Raw genomic sequence first — 12,506 nt, 5'->3', positions numbered from 1 at the left:
TAGCAATCCATGAAGACCTCGTGATCACATTGCAGGGGTACGATGGGTAAAAGAGGGAACCCCCTGTCTCTGTCAGTATCTACTGAGGACTATCTGGTGCCTACGTTGGCCCTGGGTACAAAGATATACAGTAGCACTGCACAACAATAGCCAGGGGTGTAACTACAGGGAATGCAGGGGATGCGGTTGCACCCAGGCGCAGGAGCTTTAGGGGGCCCATAAGGCCCATCTTCTCCATACAGGGAGCCTAGTAGTATGAATAAAGCATTATAGTTGGGGGGCCCTGTTACAGATTTTGCATTGGGGCCCCAAATCTTCAAGTTACGCCTCTGACAATAGCTATAACTCCAGATCCCAATACAAGAAAGTCAGATGAACAAGCCATCCTCAGCAGGACGACCACGTAGGAATACCTAGAATAAAATACGAGTGATAATAAAAACAAACTAGATGGGAGAATCAATGAGATAAAAAGGAAAAATAAAATATATCCGCCTGTACAGAGCAACAATATTATTTTCCCATTCAGACATATCATGCATGGGCTGTCTGTAGAGGAAAGTAATATTATTGTTGTTCTGTACAGACGGATATATTTTATTTTTCCTTTTTATCTCATTGATTCTCCCATCTAGTTTGTTTTTATTATCACTCATATTTTATTCTTGTTATTCTTTCTATGGTGCTATTTATTATACCTGGAAAACGATTTATTTTGAACTATATTGGTTTTTTTCATCCCATTTATTTTCTGCTGTCTTGTCTTTAAGAAAAAGACCAGCATAATCTGCATATGCAAATGTATTTATAATGTTCCAGCGAATCCTTTGTTTATTAGCTTGTTTGGTTTTTTATGTTTTTATTTTCAGGTACCAATTGATGTTTTTTATTGTATAGGATCATTGGTTTTATTGTTTGCGTTTCGTTACTGTCAGTGATCATGTGACCGGATAACGCCCCTCGCTGTATTTATCAGAATAAATTTTGCCTACTATTCTAGGTTTCCTGTTATATCATGCCTGTAATTTCCTCATCTTCTCTTGAGAAGAGGAAGAGTCAAGTATGTCGGAGTTCAACATGACCAATCCTTTTGTTCTGTAAGAAGATAAGCTATCACCTGGCGTGTCTGCTGGCTACTTATTCATCTCCATGGGCGAATGTACAGCCAATCAGTGAGCATTTTTTGTACATGGCCTTCTATGTGAGTTTGGAGATCTACACAGCAGCAAATTTGAGTATGCAGTGTAAAGCATGGGGGATAGAGCAATAGTTTGAACATCTGATGACATGAACAGATGAGATGATCTGCCTACTGGGGAACATATACTGATATTGCCTAATAATTAGACAGTGGAAACTTAGGGCCCTTTTACAAAGGACAACTGCCGATTTCAAAGGCACCTGATAGTAATTCTGGCAGTGATCACTCCTGTGCTTTTACTAAGGAACGATTATCACTCAGTGAATGAAGGCGTAGATAGCGGAGGATCGTTCTACCCCGCCCCCTTTCATTCACAGTAAACAGGCAGTTGTTCACAAATGAATGACTGCCTGTTTACACGGGGTGGATCGTTTTTTGATTTTTTTTATGCCTGTATGATCCAAATGATGAATGAATTTTCATTCGTCATTCACATTGCTAATCATTCAGTGTAAATACCTGCTAGAGATGAGCGAGCATACTCGTCCGAGCCTGTGACCAGCTCTCAGCTGTCCCTGCGCTGAGCCAATCAGAGGCAGCCCTCACTCACCCATTCATGAATTCATGAATGGGTGTGAGTGAGGGATGCCTCTGATTGGTCAGGCTGTGACCAATCAGAGGCATCTCATTCAGCAGGCGGGGATTTTAAATCCCCGGCTGCTGAATACTACTCACAGCTGTTCAGAGCAGTTCAGGAGAACTGCAGCCTGCTGCGCTGAACTCCGTCTGCCGGGACCAGGTAAGTATATATATATTTTTTATTTTTACACATTTCTGGATGAATTGCAGGGAAGGGCTTATATATTTAACCCCTTCCCGACAATTCATCCCGCGATCGCCGGCAGCCCATTGCTTTCAATGGAGTCGGCTGTATTGCCGGCTCCCTTGAATTCAATGGGCTAACATCGTTCTGCCGGGACCAGGTGAGTATATATATATTTTTTATTTTTACACATTTCTAGATGAATTGTAGGGAAGGACTTATATATTTAAGCTCTTCCCGACAATTCATCCCGCGTACGCCGGCAGCCCATTGCTTTCAATAGAGCCGGCTGTATTGCCGGCTCCATTGAATTCAATGGGCTAACATCGTTCTTCTCTGCCACAGCTGTTACAGCTGTGGCAGAGGAGAACGATCTTTACGCTGACAGGGGGGGGGGGTCTCACTCTTGCCGCTATTGTGGCTTAATAGTGGGACCTGGGAACTTGAGATGCAGCCCAAAATGTAGCTCCTCGCCTGCCCTATTCGTTTCTGTGTCGTTTCCATCACTTTCTTGTGTTTTGCAGATTTTCACAAATGAAAACCTTAGCGGAGCACCAGTCATATACAAAAATGCTCGAGTCACCCATTGACTTCAATGGGGTTCGTTACTCGAAACGAACTCTCGAGCATCACTGAAAGTTCGACTCGAGTAACGAGCACCCGAGCATTTTGGTGCTCGCTCATCTCTAATACCTGCACATTCAGATTCCCGCGATCCAGCAAGAATGTGAACGATAATTATTCAGTGTTAAATGGCCCTTGGACTAGAAAGTCTTAAAGTGCGCCAGTGGCTCATGTTGGGTGATAAATGCGGCAAATCCTAGTCTAACTTTATACCACTTATTAATTAGCTTACTTTATGCCAAATTGTGTGTACAATATTGCATTTAGGCCATGGCCTCTTTCCACAAAGCAGCAAACAGTATGTAGTTAGACAGCAGCACTCCACAATACCCCAACTCAAGCAATGGGGGGAACACACCATTACAGCCAGGATGCACGCTCCCAACAGGATGTGGACTCTTCATCCATATAGAACCCAAACCAACCTTTAAAGATTGAACAGCATACGGAGTGCAAAAAGAAGTCCTCAATGCGTTTTCTTTACTAGGACATATTTCTTTAATTCAATCCATATACAAGACAATGTTTATATGGATTGCCTGCGGTCTTTATCAAGTCAATGGCATGCATACAATAACTGCGGGAAGTGTCTCTGAATGAGGCAGCGATCCTTGGATTTTTTGACATGACCTCACTGTATACTATCATTGACCACACTAGTGGGTTTCAAGCTACAAGAGATCATCTGGTGCAATCTGAGTTGTTGAATAGGCGTATGTGATTCATCTTGGCATTCCTTTCTATGGTATTACATCACAATTTTTTTCTATATGATAACAAATTGTATTGCAAAAAACAGGGGACGGCCATGGGGTCAAACATGACCCCCACATATGCCAACCTCTTTATGAGTTTTATTGAGGAGAGGCATAATATACCTCCCCATCCTGGACCAAGGTCCAGGTATGGTGGAGGTATATAGACAACATTTTTTTTCATTTGCAAGGGCTCTGAATGACATCCTTCCATGAGGAATTGAATGGTTTATTGCCTGCACTTAGATTCACACTGACATCCGCCAGTGAGGCCATACAATTTTTGGATGTTTTTGTTATAAACAAAGGTAACAATCTCAAAACTGATCTGTATTCTAAACCAACAGACCATAACAATTTTCTCCATTATGACAGTCACCATCCAGCAGGTACGGTTAGATTACTACCCTGAAGCCAGATGCTCAGGGCTCGAAGAATAGCCAATGATAAATTCGTCGATCACCGTTTAGTCCTAGGTTTTATCAGAGAGGTTACCCAAAGAGGATTGTGGACAGGTACATTATGAAGGCTTAGGAGACTAGCCGCGATGATTTGTTAGCCAATAATAGAAGGAATATGATATCATTGAGGATTCCATTTGTGTCCACTTATGGGCCTTTGAGTGGAAAAATCAGGAATATTATTGGTAAACACTGGCAGCTACTATCCCGATGTCATCCGAAGATGGTAGTTTGGACAGCCACCCATAATGGCGTATCATCATTGCTGTAACTTGAAGGACAGTCTTGTGCATAATGTACCACAGCAAGACAGTCATACCAATCAATGGACATTAGCACCTGTCAGAAATGGCAACTATCTTTGTCTTAGTTGTGTTTGCTGTAGCAATTTAATCAAAGGTAATAGTTTTGCACACCAGCATACAGGTACTCGTTATCGGATTAAGGGGCAATACACTTTCCTTTCTTCTTTCGTGGTCTATATGATCACCTGCCCGTGTGGCTTAGTATACATCGGTGAGACCATGACTGAAGTAAAGAAAAGGATATCTAGCCATAAAAGCACGATCAGGACTAGAGATGAGCGAGCACCAAAATGCTCGGGTGCTCGTTACTCGGGACGACATTTTCGCAATGCTCGAGGGTTCGTTTCGAATAACGAACCCCATTGAAGTCAATGGGCGACCCGAGCATTTTTGTATTTCGCCGATGCTCGCTAAGGTTTCCATGTGTGAAAATCTGGGCAATTCAAGAAAGTGATGGGAACGACACAGCAACGGATAGGGCAGGCGAGGGGCTACATGTTGGGCTGCATCTCAAGTTCACAGGTCCCACTATTAAGCCACAATACCGGCAAGAGTGGGCCCCCCCCCCTCCCAACAACTTTTACTTCTGAAAAGCCCTCATTAGCATGGCATACCTTAGCTAAGCACCACACTACCTACAACAAAGCACAATCACTGCCTGCATGACACTCTGCTGCCACTTCTCCTGGGTTACATGCTGCCCAACCCCCCTCCCCCCTGCACGACGCAGTGTCCACAGCGCACACCAAACTGTCCCTGCGCAGCCTTCAGCTGCCCTCATGCCACACCACCCTCATGTCTATTTATAAGTGCGTCTGCCATGAGGAGGAACTGCAGGCACACACAGCAGAGGGTTGGCACGGCTAGACAGCGACCCTCTTTAAAAGTGGTGGGGCGATAGCCCACAATGCTGTACAGAAGCAATGAGAAATATAATCCTGTGCCACCGCCATCAGGAGCTGCACACGTGGGCATAGCAATGGGGAACCTATGTGCCACACACTATTCATTCTGTCAAGGTGTCTGCATGCCCCAGTCAGACTGGTAATATGTACCTTAACAGTAACCGCGTTCGTGGTAATGTGGTGGTGACTGCGGACCTAGTAGCGCGGTTGTATTTTGTTGGTTTTCGGAATGTGGCCAGGATTAAGTTGGCCGTGGCGGGGGATGTTTTTGAGGCACTACGTGTCCTCTCCACGTGTCCGTGGTTATATGCACCTAAACAGTAACCGCGTTGGTGGTAATGTGGTGGTGACTGCGGACCTAGTAGCGCGGTTTTATTTTGTTGGTTTTTGGAATGTGGCCAGGATTAAGTGGGCCGTGGCGGGGGGATGGTGGGGGGGCTCTCTTGTTGTGTCGGTAAAGGTGAAATTCTTGGACTGCCACCAGACGAACCAATGCAAAGGCACTTGCCAAGAATGTTTTCATTGTTGGAGGAGGAGGGGGATGTTTTTGAGGCACTATGTGTCCTCTCCACGTGTCCGTGGTTATATGCACCTTAACAGTAACCGCGTTGGTGGGAAATGGCCTCGCCGCCATCATGTCTTTGGGAAGCCTCTGTTTCCACACCCCAGAGACATACCATTAGCAGCGGTATAGGCAGAGCCCATAATTCGTAACATTTCAGCCGTAGCATTAGGACAGGCCCCACTAACATATCACTAGCAGCATTATAGGGGGAGCACAGTATTAGTTCCATTTCAGTAATAGTAGCACTCAAGACAGGCCCCAGTAACAATTCCGAAACAGCAGTATAGTGGGAGCGCAGTCTTCGTTCCATTTCAGTAATAGTAGCACTCAAGACAGGCACCAGTAACAATTCCGAAGCAGCAGTATAGTGGCAGCGCAGTCTTCGTTCCATTTCAGTAATAGTAGCACTCAAGACAGGCCCCAGTAACAATTCCGAAGCAGCAGTATAGGAGGAGCATAGTCTAAGTTCCATTTAAGTAATAGTAGCAGCCTACACAGGCCCCAGGAACAATTCCGAAGCAGCAGTATAGTGGGAGCGCAGTCTTAGTTCCATTTCAGTAGCTGCAGTATAGCCAAGGCCCAAGTTACATTTATGTAGCTAAAGTGTAGGCCAACCCCACACACCTTTCTGTACCATGAGTGCAGGCGAAGAACATAGAAATTGCTATGATTACACTGTAGGTGAGGGCCCAAAAAAATTGGTGTACCAACAGTACTAATGTACCTCAGTAAAAATTGGCCATGCCCAACCAAGATGGCAGGTGAAACCCATTAATCGCTTTGGTTAATGTGGCTTAAGTGGTAACTAGGCCTGGAGGCAGCCCAGTTTAACGAAAAATTGTTTCAAGTTAAAGTTCCAACGCTTTTAAGAGCATTGAAACGTATAAAAAAATTTTAGAAAAATTATATGAGTGAGCCTTGTGGCCCTAAGAAAAATTGCCCGTTCAGCGTGATTACGTGAGGTTTCAGGAGGAGGAGCAGGAGGAGGAGGAGGAATATTATACACAGATTGATGAAGCAGAAATGTCCCCGTTTTGGATGGTGAGAGAGAACGATGCTTCCATCCGCGGGTGCAGCCTACGTATTGCTTAGGTATCGCTGCTGTCCGCTGGTGGAGAAGAGAAGTCTGGGGAAATCCAGGCTTTGTTCATCTTGATGAGTGTTAGCCTGTCGGCACTGTCGGTTGACAGGCGGGTACGCTTATCTGTGATGATTCCCCCAGCCGCACTAAACACCCTCTCCGACAAGACGCTAGCCGCAGGACAAGCAAGCACCTCCAGGGCATACAGCGCTAGTTCAGGCCACGTGTCCAGCTTCGACACCCAGTAGTTGTAGGTGGCAGAGGCGTCACGGAGGACAGTCGTGCGATCGGCTATGTACTCCCTCACCATCCTTTTACAGTGCTCCCGCCGACTCAGCCTTGACTGGGGAGTGGTGACACAGTCTTGGTGGGGAGCCATAAAGCTGTCCAGGCCCTTAAAGACTGTTGCACTGCCTGGGCTGTACATGCTGCTCGATCTCCACACCTCCCCTGCTACCTGGCCCTCGGAACTGCGCCTTCTGCCACTAGCGCTGTCGGATGGGAATTTTACCATCAGCTTGTCCGCCAGGGTCCTGTGGTATAGCAACACTCTCGAACCCCTTTCCTCTTCGGGAATGAGAGTGGGAAGGTTCTCCTTATAGCGTGGGTCGAGCAGTGTGTACACCCAGTAATCCGTAGTGGCCAGAATGCGTGTAACGCGAGGGTCACGAGAAAGGCATCCTAACATGAAGTCAGCCATGTGTGCCAGGGTACCTGTACGCAACACATGGCTGTCTTCACTAGGAAGATCACTTTCAGGATCCTCCTCCTCCTCCTCAGGCCATACACGCTGAAAGGATGACAGGCAAGCAGCAGGGGCACCGTCAGCAGTGGGCCAAGCTGTCTCTTCCCCCTCCTCCTCATCCTCCTCATGCTCCTCCTCCTCCTCCTGAATGCGCTGAGATATAGACAGGAGGGTGCTCTGACTATCCAGCGACATACTGTCTTCCCCCGCCTCCGTTTCCGAGTGCAAAGCATCTGCCTTTATGCTTTGCAGGGAACTTCTCAAGATGCATAGCAGAGGAATGGTGACGCTAATGATTGCAGCATCGCCGCTCACCACCTGGGTAGACTGCTCAAAGTTTCCAAGGACCTGGCAGATGTCTGCCAACCAGGCCCACTCTTCAGAAAATAATTGAGGAGGCTGACTCCCACTGCGCCGCCCATGTTGGAGTTGGTATTCCACTATAGCTCTATGCTGCTCATAGAGCCTGGCCAACATGTGGAGCGTAGAGTTCCACCGTGTGGGCACGTCGCACAGCAGTCGGTGCACTGGCAGATTAAAGCGATGTTGCAGGGTGCGCAGGGTGGCAGCGTCCGTGTGGGACTTGCGGAAATGTGCGCAGAGCCGGCGCACCTTTACGAGCAGGTCTGACAAGCATGGGTAGCTTTTCAGAAAGCGCTGAACCACCAAATTAAAGACGTGGGCCAGTCATGGCACGTGTGTGAGGCTGCCGAGCTGCAGAGCCGCCACCAGGTTACGGCCGTTGTCACACACGACCATGCCCGGTTGGAGGCTCAGCGGCGCAAGCCAACGGTCGGTCTGCTCTGTTAGACCCCGCAGCAGTTCGTGGGCCGTGTGCCTCTTCTCTCCTAAGCTGAGTAGTTTCAGCACGGCCTGCTGACGCTTGCCCACCGCTGTGCTACCACGCCGCGCGACACCGACTGCTGGCGACGTCCTGCTGCTGCTGACACATCTAGATTGCGAGACAGAGGTTGAGGAGGAGGAGGAGGGTGCTTTAGTGGAGAAAGCATACACCGCCGAACATACCACCACCGAGCTGGGGCCCGCAATTCTGGGGGTGGGTAGGACGTGAGCGGTCCCAGGCTCTGACTCTGTCCCAGCCTCCACTAAATTCACCCAATGTGCAGTCAGGGAGATGTAGTGGCCCTGGCCGCCTGTGCTTGTCCACGTGTCCGTTGTTAAGTGGACCTTGGCAGTAACCGCGTTGGTGAGGGCGCGTACAATGTTGCGGGAGACGTGGTCGTGCAGGGCTGGGACGGCACATCGGGAAAAGTAGTGGCGACTGGGAACTGAGTAGCGCGGGGCCGCCGCCTCCATCATACTTTTGAAGGACTCCGTTTCCACAACCCTATACGGCAGCATCTCAAGGCTGATAAATTTGGCTATGTGGACGGTTAACGCTTGAGCGTGCGGGTGCGTGGCGGCGTACTTGCGCTTGCGCTCCAACAGTTGCGCTAGCGACGGCTGGACGGTGCGCTGACAGACACTGGTGGATGGGGCTGAGGACAGCGGAGGTGAGGGTGTGGCTGCAGGCCATGAGACGGTAGTGCCTGTGTCCTGAGAGGGGGTTGTTTCTCAGTGGCAGGTTGGGGCACAGGGGGAGAGGCAGCGGTGCAAACCGGAGGCGGTGAACGGCCTTCGTCCCACCTTGTGGGGTGCTTGGCCATCATATGTCTGCGCATGCTGGTGGTGGTGAGGCTGTTGGTGGGGGCTCCCCGGCTGATCTTGGCGCGACAAAGGTTGCACACCACTGTTCGTCGGTCGTCAGGCGTCTCTGTGAAAAACTGCCAGACCTTAGAGCACCTTGGCCTCTGCAGGGTGGCATGGCGCGAGGGTGCGCTTTGGGAAACAGTTGGTGGATTATTCGGTCTGGCCCTGCCTCTACCCCTGGCCACCGCACTGCCTCTTGCAACCTGCCCTGCTGCTGCCCTTGCCTCCCCCTCTGAAGACCTGTCCTGAGTAGGCGTTGCAAACCAGGTGGGGTCAGTCACCTCATCGTCCTGCTGCTCTTCCTCCGAATCCTCTGTGCGCTCCTCCCTCGGACTTACTGCCCTCACTACTACCTGACTGCAAGACAACTGTGTCTCATTGTCATCGTCCTCCTCACCCACAGAAAGGTCTTGAGACAGTTGGCGGAAGTCCCCAGCCTCATTCCCCGGACCCCGGGAACTTTGCAATGGTTGTGCATCAGTGACGATAAACTCCTCTGGTGGGAGAGGAACCACTGCTGCCCAATCTGAGCAGGGGCCCGAGAACAGTTCCTGGGAGTCTTTCCGCTGCTGAGCATGTGTCATTGGAGTGGAGTGAGGAGGCTGGGAGGAAGGAGGAGCAGCAGACAGAGGATTCGGATTTGCAGCAGTGGACGGCGCAGAACTGTGGGTGGACGATAGGTTGCTCGAAGCACTTTCTGCCATCCAGGACAGGACCTGCTCACACTGCTCATTTTCTAATAAAGGTCTCCCGCGTGGACCCATGAATTGTGCGATGAATGTCGGGACGCCAGAAACGTGCCTCTCTCCTAATCGCGCAGCAGTCGGCTGCGATACACCTGGATCAGGAGCTTGGCCTGTGCCCACACCCTGACTTGGGTCTCCGCGTCCTCGGCCGCGTCCACGTCCTCTAGGCCTACCCCTACCCCTCAGCATGCTGTATTACCAGTGATTTGATTTCCCAGGCAGAAAAGAAATTGGCGCAAGCCTGCAGGCCAAATATACTTTTTTCCCTTTTTTTTAAAAGGAAAGGCCCACTGCGTCTATTCAATGAATAATAAGTTTAATAACTGTGTTGTGCCCCTGCAAATGTGTCACAGAACTTTAGTGTTGCAGAGTTATTAACTAGAGCAGAGCAAGGAATTTCACAGGCAGGAAAGAAAGTGGCGCAAGCCTGCAGTCAACCGTAGCTGGCTGCGTCTGATTATTTTTACGTTCTCCGCGCAGCACACTCGTACCCCGAGCCCTTAGGACTGACAGAGGCAGGCCAAATATAATTTTTTCACTTTTTTTTAAAAGGAAAGGCCCACTGCGTCTATTCAATGAATAATAACTGTGTTGTGCCCCTGCAAATGTGTCACAGAACTTTAGTGTTGCAGAGTTATTAACTAGAGCAGAGCAAGGAATTTCACAGGCAGGAAAGAAAGTGGCGCAAGCCTGCTGTAAAACGTAGCTGGCTGCGTCTGATTTTTTTTTACGTTCTCCGCGCAGCACACACGTACCCAGAGCCCTGAGGACTGACAGAGGCAGGCCAAATATACTTTTTTCCCTTTTTTTTTTAAAGAAAAGGCCCACTGACTATATTCAATCAATAATATATGTCTTCTGGCCCTGCCTACACAATTCTGTCCCTGTAGTATCAATGCAGGGTGCAATGCTCTGCACAGCCGATTTTGAGAAAGAAAAAAAATATGCAACACAGCTAACAGCAGCCTGCACAGTACTCCACACGGTTAAATGTGGCCCTAGAAAGGACCGTTGGGGTTCTTGAAGCCTACACTCACTCCTAACACTCTCCCTACCTAACCACCACTTCTGTCCCTAATGCAGGGTGCAATGCTCTGCACAGCCGATTTTGAGAAAAAAAAAAATATATCCACTGCTAACAGCAGCCTGCACACAGGTAGATGTGGCCCTAAGAAGGACCGTTGGGGTTCTTGAAGCCTACACTCACTACAAACACTCTCCCTACAGCAACTCCAATACAACTGGACTTTCCCTCAGCTAACTCACAAGGCATCTGAGGTGAGCCGCGGGAGGGGCCGATTTTTATACTCGGGTGACATCTGATCTCCCCAGCCACTCACAGCAGGGGGGTGGTATAGGGCTTGAACGTCACAGGGGGAAGTTGTAATGCCTTCCCTGTCTTTCAATTGGCCAGAAAAGCGCGCTAACGTCTCAGAGATGAAAGTGAAAGTAACCCGAACACCGCGTGGTACTCGTTACGAGTAACGAGCATCCCGAACACGCTAATATTCGCCCGAGCATCAGGCTCGGACGAGTACGTTCGCTCATCTCTAATCAGGACACGAAAGACTAATCTCCCAATACCTAAGCACTTTGTAGATCTAGAGCACATAGTGAGCCAATTATGCTATAGGGTAATCGACTCAGTACCTATTAGTGCAAAGGGGGTGATCGAGAAAAACATTTAAAACTGTTAGAGGCCAAGTGGATTTTGAGCTAGATTTGTTGCAACCAAGAGGCTTGAATATTGAATATAACCCGCTTCTTTATGTGTAACTACAATGTTATTGGTTCTGACTGGGGTTAGATGACTCAAGATGATTGTCGTTTGACAGTGAGGGTTTTATGGTCTTCGCTGTGTGTGGCAGTGTCCACATACCGTGTTTCCCCAAAAATAAGACACTGTCATATATTTTTGGCCCCAAAAAAGGCATAGTGTCTTATTTTCAGGGGTGGGCTTTTACTTACCTGGTCCACGGCATCCCAATGCCTCCCAATGGTGTCTGGCGGCGGCACGGCGGCCTCGTCTCACAGATGCCTTCTGTTGGCGACGGGGCTTTGAATACCCCACCTCAAGCAAAGCAAGCGCTGTGATTGGCTAATTGAACGCTGGCAACCAATCACAGCCGGCGCTCGATGAGCCAATCACAGCAATTCAGTGATATCATTCACTGAATGGCTATGATTAGCTCATCGGGCGCCGGCTGTGATTGGCTGCCGGCGCTCGATTAGCCAATCACAGCGTTTGCTTTGCTGGAGGCGGGGTATTCAAAGCTCCGTCGCCAGCAGAAGGCAGCTGTGAGACGGACTAGGACACCGCTGGGACACCATCGGGATGCCTCGGACCATGCGAGTATTGATTTTTTGGGGGGGGGCACCCGAGACAGGTCCTATTTTCGGTGGAGGCCTTATATTTCAAGCCTCCTCAAAAGTCCGATAAGTCTTACTATCGGGGTAGGACCTATTTTCGGGGAAACACGGTATGATTGATTGATGCTTGTATTAAATATTCATATAATATATCTGGCAACTGTATTTTGTGTGTGTGTATATATATATATATACAGTATATATATATATATATATATATATATATATATATATATATATATGACCTCTAGGTTGGAAATGCCATTTTTTAGGAC

Source organism: Eleutherodactylus coqui, chromosome 8 (assembly GCF_035609145.1).
Source record: "Eleutherodactylus coqui strain aEleCoq1 chromosome 8, aEleCoq1.hap1, whole genome shotgun sequence".
NCBI lineage: Eukaryota > Metazoa > Chordata > Amphibia > Anura > Eleutherodactylidae > Eleutherodactylus > Eleutherodactylus coqui.
This window is presented reverse-complemented; position numbering follows the sequence as displayed.